This window comes from Rissa tridactyla, chromosome 8 (genome assembly GCF_028500815.1).
Source record: "Rissa tridactyla isolate bRisTri1 chromosome 8, bRisTri1.patW.cur.20221130, whole genome shotgun sequence".
Taxonomy (NCBI): domain Eukaryota; kingdom Metazoa; phylum Chordata; class Aves; order Charadriiformes; family Laridae; genus Rissa; species Rissa tridactyla.
The window spans coordinates 2,689,657-2,714,881 of record NC_071473.1 but is presented as its reverse complement, the minus strand read 5'-3'; positions in this window follow the sequence as shown (position 1 = coordinate 2,714,881).

The following is a 25,225-nucleotide window of genomic DNA, read 5'->3' as shown; positions in this document are numbered from 1 at the left end:
GGTTCTGGGACCCCGGGGTGCCATGCTGCTCGCTCTCCATCCCCAGGAGGTCCCTGCCCTGTTTCTCGCCTGGTTTCGGCACGTCTTTGCAGCAGGGATTCCTCCATGTTGGCTGAGAAATGCATTGCAGTCTCTTAACAGCTCATCCTGGCTGGAAGCTTTTCCTCGTATGTAAATACTACGTGTATAACAGTGGCCTCATTTCATGCTATGGAAGTGCATCAGAGGCAGCTAAACGTTTAAGCCATGAAGATGGCTTAAAAGATCCAAATTTAACGTTTGGTTATGTAGTCTGAAGATTTCATTGAGTTTTTAGGTCGGAAAACACTGTAACTGCACTCTGACCTCCCGGACAGTGAATTTTTCCCAGGGATTTAAAGCAAGTCTGACCATTAAGCTCCATCCTTCTGACAGACAGAAATTAGCCTGGTTCATAAGCAAGAACGGAGGCTGCTGGAGGCAGATTGATCACAAGTCACCCAAATACCAAAGACTAAAATGTTGACCAGCATCTCTGAAGGGCAGCAGGTCCTGGCCGACAATACTGCCACAAACCGCGTTATTTTGCTTTAGTTTGTCTGATTTGTGAAATGAAGGTAACAAGCGGTTCTGAGGTGAAAGCTAGTATTCCGTTTTCAGAATATTGCTGTTTTCAGAAAACTGCTGGTTTTCACCTAGAAAAGTGCTCCTATTCAAAAACCAACAGTATTAGAGAAAAGCGAAACTCTAGTGGTTGGCAGCGGTCGGCCAGATGGGTTGATGAGGTGGTTTAGGATGACAGGACCGCCGAGGAGATGTGTGGCACCGGCAGCCCCAAGTCCCATGCCATGTCCCTGCCCTCCTGCCCCGGCACTGGGGTGGCCGGGGGAGAGGGGCTGGGGAGGTGGGAAGGAGCCGCGTCTCCCCGCGGCCGGCATCTCGTGCCACGTGGCAGGTTACCAAGCAGCTGAGAGCGGGCAGTGATTTCTTTTGCCAGTTTTCTAATTTATCTAATGGGCAGGAAAATAAATCAAGCTGACAGTCACCCAGGTGGTTTTGAACCTCAGCTCCTCGCAGTCCCCTTGTTCTTCCAGCCCATTTTATAACAGGGTTACAACCCGAGGACATGGCAGTAACTCCTGCTACAACCTTTTCTTTACTAACGTCACTTAGCAGATGGAGCCATTTAGAAGTGCTCACGTTTAAATGAGTGGCTTGCCCTGAAAGGGACAGAGCCGGGGCTGCTGGCAAGGTTTTTGGGATCGTTAGCCTAGAAAATGCTTAGCAGGGGAAGCAGTTGGCAGGCAGATTTCACGGACATGGCGCCGTTGTCCTCTGCCAGCAAAATTACGAGGCTGAAATCCTGGAGCTGGATGGGCCCAAACTGTTCACAGCAAACAATTTAATTGATGAATGAAGTGAATTGCCCAGGAGATGATTTCCAGTCATCTGCTCATTGCATAAAGCCGCTTGGAGAAGGGTCCATGCAGTTGGGTGTCGCCGGCTACCTGCCCACATCAGGGACGGGCTGGTGGGGGCTCCCCATCATGTGGACCTTCACCAGAGGCATCTGGTCCCCGAATGAGCCATCCAGTGCTGCCAGCACGGCTACCTTTGCCAATCCAAAGATGTTACGCTTCCCTGCAAACGTTACTGCCTTCGTGGCTAGACCAGTGATGGGATGGTGCAGAAGATCTCAGCATTGGCTGTTTTGCAAGGGAGCCTACACGACATAAAGAAGAATGGCGCCAAACTAAACAGCAACACCTACTTTTCAGTTTCTGCAAAAAATTCAGTGGCAATCTCAGAGGACTCTCCTCTCCAGCTCCCTGACCACCTCCCCCCCCCCCCCCCCCCCCCCAGTGCTTTACAGGCTACCTTCATAAGCTCCTTTCATTCGGTCTGCAAAGTAAATTAGCTCTCCAGCTCTTCCAAGGAGAATAGCCATGAAAATGTACACTGAGATGAATGCTTGCAACCCTTGAAAACACCTCTTGCTTGTGAAAAGGCTTCTGAGAAATGAACAGAAGGGACAATAATTACCAAAGAAGGGGGAAACATTGTTCATGCTGTCTGGGCAGCATCTGACCCAGCCCTTGCAGAGGCTGGGGAGAAGGAGGAGGAAGGAGGCAGGGAGCCGAGGCATTAATGGCAATCATTGTTCTGCGGGGAGCAATATCTCATAGTGTCCACAGAGACCAACCCCACATTATTCAGACTAACAGTTCTCAAAACAAACTCTTATTCTGCTCCTTTGTGGCAAGCATGAAGCTTTCTCTGCAAGTCCCATTTTACATCTCTGGTAGCTCAGTCCTGGATGGTATAACACTCAATTGTGAAAACCCTGCAGGAGCCTTTGATGCAGTCATCTTCAAGACAGGGCTTATCAGCTCAAATAACACAACCGTCTTTTATACTTTGCGTCCCAAGCCTGCTGTTTTGGCACTTATATTTCTAATTCATTGCCTGGCTCTGGGTCTGGATCCATCAGGACAGGCAACGCTGTCTATCTGTCTGCATTGCTGAGATATTTGTGTCTGCCTGGAGGGACCCGAGCACCTAAGCTCTGCTTATCTTCAATGATGCTTACATTCCTAATTAGTTAAAAGTCACTTTGGAAAGGGGGTCTTAAGAGCTATAGACTTGTAGATGCTTTCAAAATGAGTACCCCCAGGCCAGGCTGTCCATCTTTCCTCCCTCCTGTCAGGGACTGTCTCCTCTTGGTCCCATCTGGCCTTCAGAGATGCCCACGCTTCTCCAACACCATCGTTCCTCCCTTCCAGACCAGCTCCAGCCCGCGGACCTGCACACCTTTCACCAGCACTACATTTTCTTCAAAAAAAGGACAAATGAGGTGGAAGAAAAAAAGGTGAAACCGTGATAATAGCTGTGGGAAAGGGCCGCTGCTATAGACTTGACAATGCTGGAAATGGAGGCTCTCAGAAAAGTTTTTCTCCAAAAATTACTCTTTTCAATCTCAACAGCACACTGAAGAGAAGTTTAAGCACACTTTTAAACACCTTTTGTACTCAAATTCCAAATTCACTTGTCTACCCAAGTAATAACAGAAATAATCTTTTTTTATCCAGCTACACATTTTGCTATAGAAATTTGTTTCCATTAAACTATTCCCTTTTGTCCTCTTAAAAAGCACATTTTAAATAATAACAGTGTAAAAAAAAAATTATACACTACCCAAAAAACTCAACGCTGTTGACTGTGCACTTTTATACAAAAGTTATCTCTTTCTTTCGATGGATTGATGAAAACCCTTTTCATAATGTCAAGGTGGAGAAGAGAAAGACGGAGAAAATTCCTGAGTGCCCAGCACAGCTAGTCATTTCAAACAGGAAACACATGGAAAACTCCGGTCTTAGAAAACCAAATTACAGCACCAACATGAGCCTGATGTTCTCTTTCTGCTTTGTGAAACACAATTTTGTAGAAGTCGGGATGGAGGCACACATTGCACTTTTCATCTGGGGGAAAAAAGATGCACTTTTTCCATATTCCTTAAATCTTAACAGGAGAATGTGAACTCAGTCTTGAAAAATAAAAATAAGAATTACAACCATGATAACTTTCACTGCTACCACACTTTCAGGAGTGCAGCAGCCGCAGCTCAGCCATTCGGGGTTTCCCCACGAAGGTCCATGCTTGGCCAGCACTCAGAGAAGAGGCCCACCAGAAATCACCCCAAGAACAGCAACGTGAGGAAGACAACCCTGGATCACTGTCCATGTCTGCACCAGCCTGTTCCCCCTCGGAAATGAATGCCATGAGGATCCCCTTCGTGATCCACTCCTGGGGAGGATTTCCAGGTTCTTGAACCCTCTCCAGAGAGACTTGCTCCATCTATGTGACCGCTCTTGGCTCTCTCCCATGGCCAGCTGTCTCACACCAGCTACTTCTCGCACTCCGGAGATGCAATTGAAAAGGTCACCCCTTACCTTTGCGTCCGTGTGTCGCTGCTGGTTCCTGCTACAGTCATGAACGTCTCCTAGTTGTTGTCTGCAGGGGCTGGGAGGCACACAGACACAGCATTCAGCATCCCACACGATGGTCACCAAGCCCAGTATTTGAACTGCAAGCAAGAAAAAGAAAACATAAGAGGGAGTTTCATCAGGGGGTATCAACGACAGACTGATGGCTTGGTTAACACACAGCCATCCCAGGGACAGCACAGCTACTTGGGTCATGGATCAGACACAGACTCGGAGTCTGGAGGTCAACGGGAAGAGGACCAAGGGGAAGTGCGAAATGAGATCATCTGCTCAACACGGTAACTCAAAGGGAAAAGAAATCCACCCGCCAGCAGAGGAGGGACTGTAAGAAACACTGGAAGGGGACCTGGGACTGAAGTAAGAAGAACGGGACAAATGCCAGACGGGGAATGAAAGAGATGCAGGAAAGACGGATAGCTCTGGGCATGCACAGGGCAGACGGTACAAGACGGACATCCAAGCAGAGCTCCTGGAGGAGTGAGGAGCCACTGCCACCACCAGCACCAGCCACCCAGCAGGGACAGATTTTAATAAGCTTAATAATCCTCCTTACACCTGGGGATTGGTCGTGCAAATGTGTTTTTAAATCTTAATTGTGATTTTATTGTCCTCGTTGGTCCCTTCCAACCCCTCCTCTGTTCTTCTTTTAGTTTTGGATGCCTGGCTGGCCAGGGCTCTCTGCGCTCACCACTGCTGTCAAGCTCCTGCTCACCTGCGATGCGAGACAACCCATATAGCAAGAAGTGACACTAATCGTAGCACTACTCATCTTCGTGATATTCAATGTCTTGTTTTATTATCATCAACATAATAACAATAACAGCGATATTAGTGACAACCATTTTATTATTCCTCCTGTTAGTAATATTCAGACATGACCATGAGTATTTCAGAAAGACAACGCAAATCCAGTGCAACATCCAGGAGAACAGGGCAGTTAATTAAACGTCAGAGTGATGGACAGAGCTGGGACAAGCCTGGAACAATATGAGAGAGCTGGACAACCTCTGACAAGCGCAGGGAGATGGATGGATCTGGGACACGTCCCAGACCTCTCCTCCGGTGGAGGCAGAACCCTCCTACCTACACGCATCTTTAAACACAATATTGCTCCCTGTTCTGTCGCGGTTTCTTTGACTTACGCAGGTGAGGAGATTTTCCGGAGGAAGCTGCCTTCCCAGCCGTGTCACTGATCGCAGTCTGATCTGGTGACATTTTATCACCTCCAAATAGTGCAAAGAAAACAAAGAGCCCCATTGAAAACAACAGCATCTTAAACGTGGATTTCAACCAGCGTGTGTGTGAACTCACAGCAGGTAGGATTTATTTTTTTTTTTTTTGCAAAAGCTTTCTTCTCCTTTTCGCAAACTAGGCATTTGTGAGAGAGGACGGGGAGAGAGAATGGCAGCCGGAGGGCGTTGCAAAACTCCAAGAATAAATATTACACAAAAAAAGCGAGCGCGTGACAGATACCGGGCAATCTGTAAGTCATCAGGAGAGCGGAGAGCATAATAGACTAATCAATCAGGTAGACAAGGGTGACAAGTGTCACCAGGAGGCAATAGGTAGTTGGAGGTCAGTTATAAAACATAATCTCTAAATTGGAAGGAGAAGGACAGTAGCACAAGAACAATGACAGGTATTTGAATGCAGGTAGGCGAGTGTTGGATGGGTGATTTCCAGGAGAGTGAATGTCAGATGAGAATATTATGGGGGTAAGAAAAAATAACCCGGTATTTTAGAGACGGGCACAGATTCTGTGAAGTGAAAGGCTGATCTGGCGAGACTTTAAAGTGTAGCTCCATTTCAGAAAACGCTGTTGAAAGACAGACGGTGGGGCTCCCTGTTGCTTGTTCCTCTGGGTTTACAGACAAAGTTTGTCAGATTAGAAGCAAAAAAAAAGTGATGCTTTTTCTAAGCCTAAGTCCTGCAAATACCACCTGGGATCTGAAAGCCAAGCCAGATTCTTTCTAGCTTGTGCTTTCTCATCAGTGATTCTGGCATGCGTAATCTCTAATCTAGTTAGCCAAGATGCAGGGAAGTTGCACGCTGCCATGCATGAGAAGATGGGGGTTCTGCAGGTGAATTTAATTATTCCTTCTAGGGAGAAAGTGGGAGTCAATAAAGCACGACTCACTCTCCATTAGCTATCTGGGCTGCACAGTGACAACAAGAATCTAGGCAGCATCATTTACTTCTCTTGCTAAGCTAAGCGGGTAGAGTACCAATACACCCAAGGAAAAGCCTGACTTAACATGAAGTCGTTTCTACCGACGCTTTTCTGACCTTAACTGCATACTACAAAGGCGTCACGCAGTCCTTCTAACAACAGCTAGACCCAAGCAATTAGAGCTGAATGAACAATTCGTAATGAATAATCTGTTTGGCAAACTTCACCTCGTTTTATGCTCACAAAGTGCTCAGGCGCAGATTGCAAAGTTCTCACATTTCTTTGTTAATGGAATTAACTTGCCATTTTTCCCCCCTAAGCACATAGCAGTGTAACAGTTCATTGAAATCAATCTATATTCCAAAGGTAGGCTGCACTCATGGGTTACGCTGGCCACGTGGTGCTGTCTGTTTCTCCCATTGGGTGAGGGCCCGGAGCGGCTCCAAGAACTGCAAATCAGGACTGTTACCTCCCTCTTCTGAAATTCCCTTTTGCCAAACCTGTCAGCGTTACAGCGCATTCACTGGCCCAAATACCAGCCATGGATACAGGTAACGTGGGAACAGAGACAGCTAAGGTCCCTCTACAGCTGATGGAGAGGGCCAGGTATCTTCAGAGGCCGCTGGAGAGGTGGACACCAATGGCACGTTGGAGAAGCTGGAGACCTTAAGGTGAAGAACGTGACTCCCTTAAACCACGTGCTTAACTCTCCATGCCCAGCGCTGGCCAAGGCGGGCCAGATCCTGCAGAGGAAGGGGCACTGGTTTGTAGCCCGGGAGGTGGCACGCTGCTGGCAGGAGGCTGGACCAAGGGCCAGCAGCTGACCCGCCTGGCTGCTAATGAAGCCGAGAACAATGTGTGCTCTAACGGACTGAGACACGCAGGGAGATAAGAGAGCGCGGGGCAATACATCAGGGTTTCAAAGCAGAGCATATTAGGAGATCAATGGGACAGATATTAGACCGAAAGAGCAAGCACCGGAGAGACAGGAGCAATTCTGTTCCTCCTCCTTCCCCCTGTTGCTAAGGAATTTTTTTTTTCCCATTTAATAACATCCTCATTGTTTTTAAATGAGCAGCAAAGCCAGTGGGTTCCACGTGGCATTAGCAATGTGTTTGTGAAAGGGAAAGCGACTGGCTCCTAGCAGGATTTGATAAAAGCCTCTCCAAGCTCCGAGTGATTTACAGCTCGGGAAAACAAACACGGACTGATACAAATGCAGAGAGAGGCAAAGACGGCACCAACATCCAGGTACACTCAATTACCAATTCATCAGCCCAAGTGAATTTGAAGGGCTTTTCAAACTCTACACAGCTCTAAATTAAAGGAAATCTTTAGATGGATAGCATTCTGCAACAGGGGGAGAAGAAGACTAATTTGTTGATCTTCAGCTCGGGAGTCCTGGCCTTTCGCGGGCGAAGGGCCACGGGTGAGGGGGGCAGGAGGCAGCTCCCGCTCCCCACGTGAGACTGGGCAAAGGACCAAACATCAGGATGCTTTTCGCTTGCTGCTGCAAAGCCGCCGGCGCACACCTCTCCTTCCCTCCCTCCTTCCTCACTGTGCTGTGCCCCAGTCCCCAAACAGCCTTTTTTTTTCCTGTTTCTACTAGAAACTCTGCTTTCTCCTGCCCTGGAGGTATTTATGGTAAAGCTGTGAAAATAACCGATTTTTTGGATCATTGGCTGAACTGAAAAAAATGGAGGAAAAAAAATCACTGCACAGTGACCCCAAATTGGAATTGCCCAGTCTCTCCATGGTAAAATATATATAGAAAAAAAAAATATATATCTATGGTCAACCGATTGTTTAATTCAATCTGAAACTAACTCATGGGAAATGTCATTTTTCCCTCCATCCCCTGCCTAGAAACCCATTTTTTTCACAAGAAGAGATGATTTACAGCTTCCCAGCTCCACGCTCCAGCGGCACTGACACCGATGTGGTGTTTGATACCTTCCCCCGTTGCATGAAGCTTCTCAGAGCGGTGGGGGACGAGGCCCTTCAGTGCTATTGTGAGAAAAACTGGGAGGCAGCTGGGGGTAGCGACAACATCGCAGGAACAGAGGGAGTCCGGCTGCTGGGAGACTGCGGGAAACTCTTTGTTAATTGTTCATGCGGAAACTGTTTTCATTTCGGTGTCTAATTGATATCTTGGGGAAACAGCATCTTTGGAGAAGACAGCACATCCTCCCCAAACGCCGCCTGTGCGTGCCCAGGAGAGGTGCCCCACGCCGACGGAGCGACTTGCTGCCCCCAAAACTGCAGTGCTGCCCCGGTCCCCTCACCCCACATCCTCACCCTGTGGGTTGGGAGAGCCCAAGGAGCGTGAGAGCCCTGGGGCGGCTGGAAGGATGGGTGCTGAGCTCAGCCGCATCTCAAACCTTTGGCAGAGAGGAGACTTTGGAGAGTTTTGCACTGAGAGATGCCCGTTCATCAGCAAGGAGAGCTGCGTCAGCCACCGGTCTCTACTCGGGGGTAGGGACTGCCGCATCCCTATGGGAGCTGCCAGCAGCATCCCTCCTCCTGCCAGAAGGAGCATCCAGCCCTTAATTTCCCACTGGATATCAGCCCTCCTCCCTCCGCTTTCCTTAGGCCTCCTCCAAAGACAGCAGCCATCGCTCACACACACAGCTCCAAGGCTGGCTCGGAACTATTTAAAAGCACAGCAGGTATTTTAATTATTCACATCAAGTGCGCCGCGCTTGCTAACAACTCTCTGAAGCTGTCATAGCCAACGCGGGGCAGAGAAAAGCCCTGCCAGGCAAAGCTTAGGTCTGCAAAACAGCCACGGTCAAGTGTTGTCACCGAGGGCAGCAGTGGCATGGGGACACTTGGGTGAGGATCAGAGCTGCCTGGTCCCATGGACACCCACTTGTCCACCCAACCCATCATCCAAGGGCAGCAGTGGCATGGGGGCACTTGGGTGAGAAGCAGAGCTGGCCAGTCCCATGCACACCCACTTGTCCACCCAACCCATCATCCAACCTCCTGCCCAGCCCACCCTGTGGCCACCATCGTGGCACCTCGCATGCTCCAGGCCTGGAGTATCTGCCAAATGTTGTGCTGTTGCTGCGAGTGCTGTGCCCCATGCTGTTAGATTAGCTCTCATGATATTTTAAGGGTGCTGGAATTACCAAGACGCAAGGAAATCGAGGGGTACTTATACAGCACAGCTGGGCGGCTTCAGATGAAGACAATAGCGGGGATGGCATGCTTCCTCCCTGCCTTGAGCTGCTCCCAGGGTTATATGAAAAGAGCTGCTTTGGAAATCAATCCCTGCAGCAACGTCTCTACTTGCTTCTTCCTTCCTGGTACCATCAAAAATATTTGCTGTGAGAGCATCCACTCTTCTGACCCACATCCCACTTTGGGGCCCTCGCACTGGGGGCTCGAGGCAGAACAAGCTCATCTTTTGCAAGAGGAAATAGGTACAGAAAGAAGGATGGTGTCCCACCTTCATGGCTGGAAGAAAACCAGCTTGTGTTAAAGGGAGCCAGCCTTGCACCAGGAGGCTCAGAGTGGCTCTTCTCAGCTCTGGAGCACAGGTACAGGGCAGACATGGGCATCCCACCTGCAGAAGGCTCAGGGCTGTGGGGTCCTTCATGTTGCATCTCAGTTAAATCTGAGCTTTTCTCAGACCTCAGGATTTCTGTCTGAGGTTGTTCCTTTCCCTGGAAGGTTGCTCTCGATTATTTCTCTTATTTCTGATAATTATTCTTCCTGCTTTTGCTCACCATTGCCTCAGTGTAATTTTGGAGGATTTCCAAGAATATTCAGGATCTGCTTTCCCCCGCCTCTACGCAAACAAGAACTTCATCATGGGTAACCCTGAGCTTCAGGGCCCTTCTCCAGCAGTGACACCCCATAGGCAAAGCCTGCTAGCAGAGAGCACCCCAAGAAAGCACGTCCCCTGGTTGCAGAGGTGGGGTCTTCAAGCCTCCTGGACCATGAGAGCCAGCCCCTCTTTTTAATCTACGTGTTTTTTAATGCTAATTTCCACCACATGCCCAATTCGAAGCTCTAATAATGAACAACTGCTTTCTTCCTTTCCTTCTGATTTCATATTCATGAGTCAGGGTTTCCTGGCACTAAACGTAAATGCTAAACGGAAATCGCTGCACAGTGACATGTCTGTGTAGCTTCACTGTCCATTTATTTGCCTTTTCAAAGAGCTGCTGTGTTAAGCAAACATCTCTGCCTGGATCCTATCTGGAGGAGTTTGTCTGGTACGGCATGGTGCCTGCCGGGGTGGGGGAAGCGACTCCGTGTGATGGTGTCTCACTGCTCTGTTTTTGCTTCAGGGTATTTCTTGTACAATAGTTCGAGCTCGGTGAATACCTCAACCTTTTCTTGAGTATTTGCTTGAATCTTGGCAGGCTGCGTTCAGAGCTGACACGGCGAGGACTGAAGGAGGGAACTCCCAGAGAGAAACACATCCATCGCTTCGGCTCGGACTGCACCGAGGGCTCCAGCAGGCAGCAGTGGGCAGATGTCTTGGCAGGGGAGGCAAGGAGACACCTGTAACATCACTGGGCAAATTATTTTTTCTGGCAACTAGAAAATTCACATACACATGCCAAAAAAACCCCATCCAAAGTTACTGCCCTCTCCCAAAAGAGACACAAAAGGCATCTTGAAAAAAGGAATGTTTTCAGTAAGGCATAACGGTTAAAATGTTTCAGTATTTTCCTTGAATACTAAGCTTCCATATTGAGTTGAATTTTTTAAAAAGAGAAGGGCAAAAAATAATCTCAAAGCAAAAATCAAAGGACTTAAATCTTCATGTATTTCAAGGCAAAACAAGAAGATGTTCTCTGCAGAACTACCAAAGGTGAGTAGTCTCTTCTCCTTCTAACTTGCCTGGGACGGAAGCTTTAGACATACAGACTGTCCCCCCTCCAACAGTCCACCCTGCCTGCGGAGCAACACGGCTGCCCACCTCTGTTGGTGAACCATGTTGTCCCACTGGAGACATCATCGTCCTCACCTATCTGCTCTGCAACCAAACAGGAACCGATATCACCACCCTGGGAGGAAGGCCATCCACCTGGGACAGCAGTTGGGCTGTGCTTGCCTCCGATCGCTGTCCGGTCTCTTCATGGAAACACCAGCTGCAGGTGGCTCTGCTCTAAGACGTGGGCTGGAAAGGGGAGCGGCCGATGTTCAAGTGCCCCAGGCTGCTTTGCTGGTCTTTGCTCCTGCAACGCTCGTCTCCATGGGGCGAGGTGGGCAGTTCGCAACTGCAACAGTGGATCCGGCAGCTCTTTGCCCGTGCAATGTGAGAGGTTTTAGCTCCTCTCATTTGTTTCTACTGCAGCCTCCTTCTCTGGGTCTCCATGGATGCACTGCAACTCCTTATGGTCTTGTTACTCTGTCATCTTCTCCCTTTCCTTCTGCAGTCATCCCTTGCCTTTCCCTGTCTGCCTTTCCCCAAATGCTTTAACAAATGAGCTCATAGGAAAGCAAGGATGAGAGATGAATTTCAGACCATGAAAAATGAACTCACCAATGTGTTTGCAACCAACCAGCTGAAGAGTTGTGGTCTTGCTCATGGAGGACAAGCTCTGTGGCATATGTTCAATCAAAGTAACCAATGGGGACCACATTTTGAATATTATCTACATGGAACAGACTCCTTGTGAGGAAATTATGCAGCAATATTTAATGGTGGCAATGATTCAGCAAGTAACAGAAAGAAATATTCCTCAAACCATCATCAACTTCTCATGGATAATTCCCAGATGGGACTGAGGGTAAGAACCCTTTCATTAAAAAGCTATTCAGTTATGGTAAAACTGCCATATGTGTCTCACTGAGACAGAAGAAGTCTGATTGTCAAAAGTGACTTCAGCTTGAAAGCTGCAGGGAAATCAGAAAGCTACTTCGCATTTGAACAGGGGTTTTGAAATCTGTCTTTAGGGACCTGAAAGCATAGCTAGATCTCACACAGCTGAAGGTGTCTTACAGCTGGATGTCTAGGTTAAGGTAATTGTCTAGACTTCTTTTATCATCAGTGAACAGAGAGATGCGCACCAACCCCCAGAGAATGATTCATTCTTCCTGTCTTAGACATCTATTTTTGGATGGGATGAATTACATTCTGGAGGTGTTGAACTTTCTCCACCAACGGTGGAGGAGTCTAGATGATGAACTTAGCCTAAACACTTAACCTTTATATTGCTAAAATAGGCAGTGCTCAACTGGTGAGAGCAACCCAAGTGGTGAAAATACAGTGTCATACAAATGGTAGGGTGGGAGCCCTTGGACAACACCTACAGTGAGAAGACACAAGAGAAGCAGTGCTCTCCAAAGGCAGGAGATGGATGAGGACAAATCCTCTCTCCTCCTCATAGGCTCACACGGTGGCGATCTCAATCTTTAACGGAGACATAAGGGCATTCTGGTGCCGGATCATCTCATCTAATTCATTTATGTCACGCAAAAGGCACAGGTTACATCCAACCCCTTCCAAAGCGTGGCCTGAAAGTTGTAATTTTGCAATCCTGAGAGGAAAGCAGGGACTGGCCTCTCAATTGAGCGTAGCCTTTCAAAAAGATCAAGACATTTACTGATCTTGGGCTTTCCTGAGATTAACGACCCCAATCATCCAAAAATCAATTATTTAGTTCTGAAAAATCAGCTGTATTCTTGTACCCATCTTCCCAGTTTTGAGCAGCCACGTCTTGCAATTTTAAGGGTTTGGTTGCCACCTTGAGAGCTATTCTGTATACGAAAGGCTCTATGTCTCGGTTTTGCCACCAGTGCTAATGACCGACACTGCAAAAATAATCCCACTGTCTTCTAGGGGGCTTCTTGCTATGATTCCTCCAGAAGCCAATGAGATTATTATTGCCATGACTTCAGTGGGGGCCAATTTCAAATCGCAGGAAAGCAAGATCTACACACCTCTCAGAGCCATCACGCCCAAACCTCTCCAGCCTCCACTCCTGCAATACAACATGGGCCAAGTTATCTGCGCAAAGCCCAGCACTGGAGATCCAGGAACTCTACAGGAAAACCAGACATTGCAACTTCAAAGATCAACATGAGAAAATCAAACAGAAACAGGGAAATAAGTGGAAGAAGCAGCTAGCAGAGGAAGGCCAGACTGCCATCCATAAATAGCTTTCCAAACAAAATGTTTGCGACCCGTTCTGAGGGGACCAGCTAAATTACAAAAAGCACATCAAGGACCCTTCTCCAAAGCCAAAAAACATGCAGGAAGAGTGCTAATAAAGCTCATGAGGCTAAAGAAAAAGGTGGAGGATTTTTAACTACCCAGAGTTGTGGGCTTTAATTCATGAGGAGAAAGATTTGTGCTCTTTCCTGGGGCATAGTACTGCCAGACACAGAATGCAGCTGATGGCAAAATGCCAATGGCTAGAAGCCAAGGGGTCCCTTGGGGGCCAAGGAAATGCCTTGGAGACTTCAGTTCCCTATACCAATTGGCTTACACCTGTCAGAAACAAACAACAGTGGTTCTTCCTGACTCATCTGGAAGATCAAGATGGATCACACTGTGACGGATGTGCTTAACCCCTTAATCAAACTAGCAGCAATTTGGTACTGGCTCCAAAGGAGGTAAAGGTCTGAGCTGTAGCCAGGCCAAGAATTCCTCTAGCTCAATCTGTTCTCCGAAAACCCACAAAGGACACAGTAAACAACAGTATAGATGAGTTTGGAACATCGATCATGAGCTTAACGCATAAAGAACAGGTGGCTTTTCCAAAACTCTTTTATCACGGAACAAAGAAAGTTGTGGGTACAAGGAGTCTCATGCATACCTTTTCTATTGCACGTAATTTGACTATGTGCCAACGACTTTATCCCACAAATACAACAGCCTAAGTGAGCCTTCTTTGAGCTCTCCCAGCTAGGCAGCGTGGTTGCATGGTGGTGATCTCCCCTTGAGCTGGGACATCTCTCAAGGTAGATCCTCGAGGTAGAGAGACCTTTTACCAACAGCGGGTCTTTCGAAAGCGACCTGTATCGCATGCAACCCTGTAGTATGATAACTTTGATTTTGCCTCAGTAACACTGATTGCATTCTGAATTGATGCTAATGACCAAGTCTGGGACTAAGTCTGGATCCAGCCACACCCAGACTCTGAGTTTAGGAGTTCAGAAAGCAAGGGGGTCCATTCTGAACCTGGTGACTCAAGGGGAGGGCCTCCCTTACCCTTTGTGTCCTCGGTCTCTCTGTGAATCATTCTAACTCGAGTGTAATTCAATTTTCCTTTGTATGTTTTCCCATGCAGTAATTAACAGAGCAAATCTTGCCATCAAACTTTAAGTTGCACTTTTGAAATATCGTATTAAAATCACTTTGCTAACACTTTTGACAGTGGTTCTTTAAGTGATCCTAAAATTTACATTTGCCACACATACTTATTTAAGGGGATGTTCACGGTACTCATGGGAATGTGCTCAAGAGAGGGTTGAGCAAGACTTCAGCTCACGGTGTGATACCAAAAGTAACGTAGACATGTAAACTGTGCATCTATCCGTCTGTCTAGGAACATACACGCATGCCTGGCACACACACTTCTTGGAGCCTAGCGATATAAATTAGACTCCTATGAATGGAACAGATTCACTTAACGGAATGACAGCCAAGCAGGATGGATACAGCACTAATGGTTTGGTTTCTCCTTTTCTGCTTGCTTCAGCCATTGAGTGACTTGGGACAAGGTTCTACAGTTGTGCCTCAACTTTCCTGTATTGAAAAATAGGCTAATGTGACTGTGAAGTGTTGGAGATCTCTTAAGGAAAGACACTGCATGAGAGATTTTTCTATTTTAAATCGTGAAAAGTGCTAGCCAAATGCTAGTTCTTAAATATAGCTGGTGAATATATAAGGAAAATTGATTTCTGCAGAAGGCTACATCATTTAACTGAAAAGTCAATAATGATAGAATCATAGGATAGTTTGAGTTGGAAGGGACCTTTAAAGGCCATCTAGTCCAACGCCCCTGCAACGAGCAGGGACATCTTCAACTAGATCGGGTTGCTCAGAGCCCCGTCCAACCTGACCTTTCAACCTTCATCTTCCATACTAGCATTTAGATATTTGATCAAAAACATTCAGATAACGGTATAATTTTGGTTCAGATTGTTCACTGGAAAGCAGGGAAAACACAGCATTAGACTCAGTATTAAATACTATGTTGACGGAGAACACAAATGTCAGTATGACCATCTCAGAAAAGATATTTTCGAATATGTAAAATTAAATGACTCAGGATTACTCATGATGGTATCTTACAAGAAGCAGCGAAAGCTCTTACTTCAGGAAAATTCTTGGAATTGCTAACAATGTAAAGAAAATATAGTTACAAAAAAGCCTGCCTCCCTTGATAAAGAAATACAAAGACTTCAGGCTCCAAAGACGAACACGGTAAACCAAAAGCAAGACAGAATACTAAAAAGTCTAACGAAATCTCTATACATAATCAAGGGAAAAGGCAAAATCACAAATAAAAATGGCCAAAAGAGACTTCCATGAAAGGGACAGTAAGATAAAAGAGTTTGGCTTGCCTTCTTAGAAGAGAGTTTATATATATGTAGAAAAATATGTAAATTTTTCAGAACAAATGCAAAATTATTTTAATAAGAAGATGTAGCTCAGTCAGGAAAAAGACAAAACCCAAAAAGCCTAACACTACAATATCATACCAATGGTCAAAGGGCTAAAACCCACTTAATTCCGGGCAAAGGCTGTGACCAGCTGGCTCTCCAGCAGGCAGTCCTGGGGAGACGTCAGCTCGCTTTCCCACCAGAAAGTTGCATTTCAGCAAAACTGAAACTTTTCCTGCCATGAACAACTTCTGGTAAAATGACATTTTAAAATAATTGGAACTGTTTTGATAAATCAAACATTTCATTTCAAGACTTCGGGAGAATTTTTCATTTCTATTTTTATCACATAATAAAATCTTCAAGCATTCACATCTAAATGACATTAAAATTAACCTGAAACATATATTCATATTAACTTAATGTTCTATTCAGAATGCAAACAAATGTCAAAATCTTCTAATTTCCTGCAAGACACAAATTCTTCTATCATTGCTGAATTTTCAGGCTTTCCAGGTACCTATTCCAGAACTTGTATCGAAACATAAGGAAAAGGCAGATTCTTGAAAGCTGTGAAGTATGTTGTTGCTATTCTAATGGGAAACAAAGGGAAATCTATAAGCAAACTTGTCTTCAGCCCACAGAATCAGCCCAAAATATGAGCATCGGGACTGTAGTCTGTTAAACACCCTCGGCGCACAGTGAACTGCATTCGCCCAACCTAAGTGAAGAAACGGGAATTTAAAAATACTTTTGGGTACAGAAAAGGCATCTGACTGTGTAGAGTGGCCATTCCTCGTGAACATTCCCTTTTTTGTCTCCATTTGGTCTATATTTAGAAATGCTATAAGTATCTTCTATTTAATCAAACGAAATAATGTTTTGATACGTGATTCACTCATTTAATCTCCCCAAAAGAAAGGCTGCAGGTAAGACTGTCTGTTGTCACTGCATCTGTTCATCTGGCAGAAAAAAAATAATTTCAATGGAAATGTTGCAAAACCCTTTCTACCCAGATGCTATATTTCCATATTTCTGATGCCATCCTGCCTGCAACCATTTCTTCAGATTTACATGAATTAACTAGTGTAGGACAGATACCAGACTACAAAGTAAGTATTCAAAAAAGTCATGATTGCTTTTGCTGATGACTTTGGAAGCTGAAAACAAAAGCTGTAATCTCTTGTCCACGTACAAAAATAAACATCACGGGATGGGTTTAATATACCTAAAAGTTTCATCCCATAAGGTGCTTTTATATCCGTTTCAGAATGAAACTGCAATCTAGGACAAAGTATGCAGGTTCCAACGAGGTAGATAATGCAACATGTGGATGAACTCATTTCTCCCTGATTTCTACTCATTCTGCGTGTTACCTCTGCAAGTATCCCGGATCTCGTTTGGCACTTAGAAATAAGTACAACCATAACTTCACAGGCCTTTTTTAATAATAAAACCTATTGAGTCAAGTATAGTTCTTCACAACTGTTTTTAGAGCAAACTAGTATTAAGCTTCAAGTAAAAGTACTGACCAGAAGAACAGCGGATATCCGGGATGGAAGTTAGGAATAATTTGCATTGAATCCAAACTGGAGATTCTTTCAACTTCTGTGGGTCTTTTCACGACCACGTTTAAGGAATCAACCATCAAGAAAAATCTATACTCTAAGATAACCCATAAGATAACATATATATTCTGTATATATAATATAAATACAATATATAAAATACATCTATAGATGTATTGTATATATATTTATATATATATAAAACCAAATTGAGTTAACTGTTCTGATACAAAGTTTGTACAAGGTGTAGAGCAGGGGAAAATTAACCCGTTTGATCTCAGGGAACGGGCAAAAAATGCAACATAATACAATTTTCCACAATTACGATCCTCCTGTTTTCTCCTAAAGCACTTGATTACTAGGAAAATAGCCCAGAAGATTACACAAAGTACTTAGGATTTGTATTGTAATTACGATTATATGGTCCAGTGAGGGAGTAGGATTTTACCTATGATCTACTGAGCTGAAAAGCCAGGTTCTACCTCTGCAGAAGTTTGATGGTAAATTTAGTGCCTTCTGGAGCATAGCAGCAGGCAGGAGAGCAAACAAAGAAAATATCTGTCACTGTTTTTTGCATGACTGTTTTACAGCATCAAGTTCTAACTGCTGTCAAGATTTTTATAGACTTCCCCTTAAGGAACAGATAATAAAAGACAAAAATCAGAAAAACAATTAAAATGAGTTACAGCGAGAGGGTCCTTTTTGCCTGTACCCCCTATCACGCAACTACGCAACAGCAAAATCAGATGAACAGGAGAATTCTGCTGTCATCAGGCAAAAACTCCACGTGAAACCCTTGCATGGTCTGAATTAAAAAATAAGCCATCAAGATAAAAGCAATCGCTTTTCAAATGGACAGGCGAAAACGGATTGATAAAAACATGATCAAGTAGCTATTGCATGTAATTTGATGGCAAGTCTGTATAAAACTTAATATAGCGTCTATTGTGCCTCTTCCAGATTATGGTGTTGATGTTACTGGCTCATGAGTAGTGCTGGAGAAACTGCAGTGGGAAAAGGAGCTTCCAACATGTAATTTGGTTTTGTCCTAAAATACAGACATATTGTCAGGAAATAGTAACTGTTACCAAAAATACTGCTGGAATGAAAAATACTGTGTTCTTTCCACTGGAAATAATCTTAGGAGAAGAAGATACCAAAATAGCTGATGCTAAAACACAAAGTCCCTGTAAGGAGAACATGCCCTGATTCAGCAAAACAGGTAAATACGTGCTTACTTTAAGGGAGTTCTGCCCAGTTGAAATCACTCGTCTTACAATTGTAAGCAGTTTATGGCCCCCTGAAGTCAGTTGGATGTGTAGTGTTCTACTAAATTGGGTGGTAGTAGGGATCCTTCACCTTCCCATGGCAGTGTGGAAGCTACGGCACCAAGTATGGGGAAAACGGACACCCGAGAACAAAATTCACCTGAAAACAGGTGGAAGAGCTGTAAAACTCTGCAGTGCCTTTTTCCTGCACAACACACAAGAGAGGAGTGGAGGAATGGATCATTTAAGACGAGATTGAAGAAATTTATAGACTGCGGGTTTGCAGAGTGGTAACTCATGGGATGCTTTGGGTCTTTGCCTTGTCCTGGTGCCTGCAGAGGGGACCAGTCCCTCTCTGGCCTCTCCTAGTCATGGAAAACCAAGTGTAGGATTAGAATTTAAGAAATCAGTTCCGCTCCAACCCATGAGCACGAGTAGCCTTGATACAGTTTGAAGGTCCCAAGCTTTGTGTTGTTCAGATCTAAACTTCCACCAATGGCCTCCACGAGAAGATCACGGATGGAGGCCACTGTGAGGTGCGTAGCAACTCTCTCATGCCTCGAGGCAGCAGTCTGTGACCCTTCCTCACACAAAAGGAGGACCGATCCCGCTGTGAGTCTTAGATCTAAGGACAGGTCGTTAAATATTTACTTCAGAATCTGGATTTTCATTTTCGGCTGTTTGATCTTTTCTTTTTTTCCTCTGTACTCATTCTTGAGTATTTAGTCCCATCCCACAGCTCCTGAGTAGATGTGTTAAAAATAAAATAACAACTAGGGGTGGGATTTTCCAAAGCACTCAGCATTGCCTGACTCTGTTCTCTTTGAAGTCAGCAGGAGTTTTATTATCAACTTCAATGGGAGCGGTTAAGCCAATGCTACACATTGTGAACGTGCATATTCATGAAGCAAGCAGCGTTTGCTAATGGTACATGGATTCAAAGCGTTGATAAGATTTTAGTGAAAAAGCTACTTGAAAAAAAAACACCCAAGTAGTTCCATGAGCACCAGAACTACGAAATCCTACTTTCTTTGAGCCTGATTGACTCGGGCGCCCGAGAAGGTGCGCTTGCTGATTGAAGTCCTTCCTGTGGGTGGGGTGCCGAGACGTGCTCTCTCTCCCAAATGGATTCGCCAGCATCAAATAAAGGCTCGGCACAACATGGCAGCTTTTTCCTCAGTAGAAGTAGGGCATCTCTCTTCTACCTCTGCCTGTCTGCTCAAACCTTGAGGGAACTTGCTATTTTTGAGACTGCTACCCTCTATTAAATTCAGCTAGAGTTGGATAATGCACTTAAAAGTTGCTAGGCGTATACACACAGGTAGGCACACGCTCCATGTGAGCATGAAATCCACGTTTTTGCAGGAAGTCATGTTAAGGCCTCTCAGAATCAAGTTTTGAGGGAGTGAAAAAGAACGGATTCAGAGCAGCCGATCAGCAAATAGCCTCAGATGGATAAACCACGATCCTCTGAGGATCTCAGCTACGGAGAAGGTGCTAAGAGAAGGGCAATCCTTGAGGAAAGAAGATGAAGACAAGGATATGGTCCTTGAGAGGATTTAGGAAAACGGCTGCTGAGATAAAAGTACTTTCCAGAGAAGAAACTGCCATATATAAATGTGGCAAATTTGTTCAAAGTGCTCAAAACGTCTAAAAACCCACAGCATTTTAAAGGGCGCAGAGTTTTTGAGCACCGGAGGTGCTGCACTTCTGGAAAGCCAGGCCATTGCCATTCTGGAAAGCCAAAGCATCTTTGGCTGCACAAAGAAAATGAAGGGAAGCGGCAACAGCGACTGGTCCCTTTGGCGTCGGGGCTAAAGCAGCCCGAGAAGAAGACAGAGAGAGTTGGATGTGGTCCCCAAACTCTTTTCATATGGGAATCCAGAGTCCCAGGAACAAAGCCTGGCAATGGACCTTCCCTGCCAAGAGCAGCCACTGCCAGCCCAGGTGCTCACATGCGCTGTCACTGCCGCTGGCACCGGGGATGTCCAGAGAAGAAAGAGGATCAATTCTCTTTCCACCCCACAATTTCCACACCGCTGACAGCTCAGAAAACAATTCAAGAGGGAATTCAAAGGATCTGTTGAAATTTCAACGAGGAAATCTGAGTGACTGAGCATATGTAAATAGAAAGAATGAGTAGCACATAATTACATCAAATTGTTACTTAGCAAGGGAAGTAAATAACCCAAAATATGCAGAGCAAAAAATGGCGATGAATTAGAACTAATTACTTAAGGCTAATTAAAATAAGAATGGCTTGAATTGAAATATGTTAATAGCATTGAACCTGCCACCTACGAGGGAATTTAAATAAAAATGATAATGTCGCTTCAGCCTTCACCTGATGGGAGTGGGAAGTTGGGATTTGGAGCTCATGGATGCTTTGGGGGTATTGACCACAGCAATGCGTTATTTATGATTACTCTTGGAACGGGCTGGAATTTGCTGGTGGGTGCGGGTCTCCTGGTCATGGGAAGACAGGGTTTTTCTTGGATAATGGATGTGAAGCGGAGAAAATAGTTTGAGAGACAAAAGATAAATCCCTTGAAGATGAATACATCCTGAGGTACCTCCTCATGTCGGGAAGCGCTACGGTTGAAGAGAGTAAAAGAGAAAGGCACAGAGATAATGAGATCACGAAGAAGGAGAGAGAAATAGGGAATAAGAGAGTCTGAGGGAGCAAGCGGGAATGAAATAGATAGGGAGAGCCTAAAGCCATGACAAATCATCAGCAGCTTCAATTACACGAGCCTGCTGGGCTATGAAATCTGCCAAAGGTCATCGGATTCCTGTCTTTGCAATTAAGAAACAAGCGGCTTCGCTGGTTCCGCCCCACGGCCCGACTGTCTGGTGCAACTGTCCCGGGGCCAGCGGTACCGCTCATGGCTGTAGGTACCTGCACCGACAGCAGGGCACTAACAAGGCAGTCCAGAGAGCATGGACAGCCCCGTTTAGGGGGAGAATGTGCCTGAGCCACGCACCAACTCCTAGCATGTAGCCAGCACGCCAAAGTGCTCCCGTGCCAGCAGCTTGTGCCCTGCCAGAGAGCTGCGGGGAAACCTCAAGCAGCAGAAAAGCCCGGTTCAGCATCTTCTCGCCGTACCGCAGCCACGCCACAGGGCCCAGCTTGTGCTTCACCACCGCCCTGCAAGGGCTTACTCCCCAACCCATCCTCAGCTGGAATCCCAACAGACTTGGATCCATGCTGGGCATGGTCTCATCTGGTTCAACGGCAGCGTCTGCATGTGGACAAGTCCTGACCCCCTTCCTGCCACAAGCAGCGAGCGCCCTGGCTGTGCACCACGCTCTGGGGCTCGTCGCTGTGCTTGGCTGGGTGTGAAGCTCCCCCTGCTCCTCCGGGAGCCGAGCCGTTAGTTGCGTTTACCACCTCGCTCTTCCCAATTCCCCTGGTTCACACCGGAGTTGAAAACCTCTTATCCCTCTCCCACCCTGGGATTCACATGAAAACCATGAGCTCCGCGTGCCGGCATGCTGCATGGGCAGGGGCCATGAAGGGGATGGAGGGTGGGATACGGGAGCGATGCAGCCTTTCCATTTTCACGCCAACTCCTGAGATGGATTTTGAGCCAACTGAACGGAAAGCTGGTGCCAGGCTTGCTGCCAGCTGATGAATCCAACTGGATTCATCTTGGAGCTGTGCATCTGAGAAAGCTCTTAAGCCCAAGCACGGTTGGGTTGTCCCCAGCGGGATGGGATGCTGTGAAACATCAGTAGAGGAGCTGCAGTTACAGCGGCCCTGCCCTGCCTGTAACAGCCTTCCCAGCACGGACCAGCTGCCGAGACTGGTCTGCAAAAGCCACTCAACAGCATCTAGAGCATGGACTGACTCCTTAAGTCCTACGTGGGCGATGGTAACAAGCCTTGGACTGATTGCCTGAACTACAGGCTGTGATCTGCCAAGGACCATCTCCTCAGAGCTCAATCTATACCAAATGCCAGCCAGGATGGGTGGCAGTGGGACATACCCTTGGAAAACATCACTGTACTGAGTACCAGGGCTCTGCTTTGAGCATGCTGGTGGGGTAGATCCATACCAGGGTGGCTGTAATGTGAGTTCTAATTTCTCCAGCCTCCTGCAGAGACAAAAAAATACCTCCGAGAAAACCAGAGTTCAGACTCGCCGCTCCTCCTGTGCATGGAGGAGCTGTGTCAGACGGGGAAGAGGTCCCCGTGAGCCAAGGTCCCGACACCGCTGTCGCTGCCCTGCCTGACCCTCTGCCTTCCAGGGAGGGAAGCCCTGGCACCGGCGAGGATGCTGCTGCGGCAGACACGAGCAGGCGGCTGAAAGACATTTCCTCTTTGTTTCTCTGCACGGTGTAATGAATCCTGCCTCCCACTCAGATCTGCTAAGTAAGAGGAGCTACTGTGAGTAATCCCCACTTCGGCATCTTCTGCTGTAATCGCAGAGAAATCACATTAGCTTTTTTTTCTAGGACAAGGAGAGATTCATCAAATTGCAATCCGGGGAGAGCACACGCCAGAGAGAGAAAGCCAACAACAACACACACGTACCCTGCAAAAATCCCAAAGTTGACATTTACATTTCAAACACTTATAACAGCTAAACAAATAACAGTAATTATACTATTTGCATACTTTGCTAAATAATTGTTTGTTAGGTAAAGGGAGCCCGTGTGTGTGTGTGCAAGGAGCGGATGCTCGACGCCTGGGGAGGCAGAACAGCTGCCTCTTCCCTTCCCAGGTGCCCAGTTGGCTTCACAAAACGGTGACAAGTCACCCAAAGCCCTCGCCAGGGGGTTGGGTGTGCTGATATGTGGGACCCGCAGGTATGGGAGCAGGAGGCCCTTGGTGTCTGTGGCCTCTGGAGGACAAGGATCGTGAGATGTAACTACGTCCCTCAGCACACCAGCGAGCTCATTGCTCCAGACCTTCAGCGCCAGCCCTTGCCAAGGTGAAGCGCCCATGCCCTGCACACAAACTTAGGACTGCGGAAGCAGGTTGTCCCCGAGAAGCAGGAGAACCATAGAATCATAGAATCATCTACGTTGGAAGGGACCTTTCAGATCATGGCGTCTAACCATCAATATATATCAACCCGACACTGCCAAAATCACCACTAAACCATATCCCTAAGCGACACGTCTACCCATCTTTTAAACCCCTCCAGGGATGGCGACTCCACCACTTCCCTGGGCAGCCTGTTCCAATGTTTGACAACCCTTTCGGTGAAGAAATTTTTCCTAATATCCATCCTAAACCTCCCCTGGTGCAACTTGAGGCTGTTTCCTCTTGTCCCATGGCCTGTTCCTTGGGAGCAGAGACCGACCCCCCCTGGCTGCCCCCTCCTTTCAGGGAGCTGTAGAGGGCGAGAAGGTCTCCCCTCAGCCCCCTTTTCTCCAGGCTGAACACCCCCAGCGCCCTCAGCCGCTCCTCACAAGACTTGTGCTCCAGATCCCTCACCAGCTCCGACAGAGGAGGAGAGCGGCAGGAGAAGGCAGGGAAGCAGGACGGAGCCTCCTGGCAGCCCTCGAAGGGAAGGTCCCCCCTTTGCAGCACCACAGCCTGAACACCCCGCTGATGCCGCCGCCTGACTCAGAGCCCAGGAACCGTCTCATGGCTGGCGATTTCCCTTTGCTCCTGCAAAAGCATCTCAGCTTTTATCCCTTCCTGCTCAGCTCCTCGGGCAGATGGCTAATTGAAGGGTTTTTCTTTCATTTCTAGTACAGAAAGCCCAGCAAATGCCTTTTAATCTGCTCAGCTTTCCCCGTGATTGGCTCTGTCTATCCTCTCGCCACTCCTATCCTGTTTTGTTATGGTGGCTTTTTTTTTAAAGTAGACTTGAATGATGCGAACTGGTGGAGAGAGGAGAAGCCTTCTGCCTCTCCTCACATGGTCGGAAAAGGTGGAGCGGAGCCAGAGCCACTGCATCTTTTCACACCTGGCTGGAACCAGGTCAGGCAGCTAATGCGCCTCTCAGGCTCAGCGGCTACTTGTTGGAGGCAGAGGAACGTCGCTCGGCTCTTGGAGTGCTGGAGGCTGGGAGAAGAAATTCCAGCGAGAGACATATGTGTCGGAAGGCAAGAGGGATGCAGTGCCAGGAAAACAAAACGCGACGCATGCACGGAGAGCTCTGCGCCGCGCAACAGAGAGAGATGCAGATTTAATAAAGGCTCGATGACTTTGAAACTGTCCCTCGTAGCCTCAATTAAGACAGGAGATTTCATTAACCGTGAGAGAAAGCACTCGTGCCCTGCCAATGGGCGAAATTCCAGCTCCGGAGGTTAAAACCATCCGTGTGGGTCCATTAGCCTGGGAGCAAATCCCTGCTAACTCCGCGTCCCTCATCCAGAGTTTGTTTCCCCACGCAACAGCAGGAAAGTCACAGTCCCAAGGAGGAACCCAAACGTTCCCTGGCTGTCATCTGTGCTGCTCACATTTTTCAGTGTACAACGAAGGGCATCCCATGGGGACGGGGAAGAGAAATGCTCCAAAATAACCGCTCTCCCCTCAGAACATTTTCACTGCTGGAAACGTTTATATTTACCCTTCAGCCAAAACTTTTTTCCTGATTTTTTTTTTTGCCTTAAGTTGAAAGAACATTTTCCAGTTCAACTCTAGTTCTTTCAAGTAGAAATCTTCAGTTTTCTTTAATGACTCCTTTCTCTCCCGCTACCC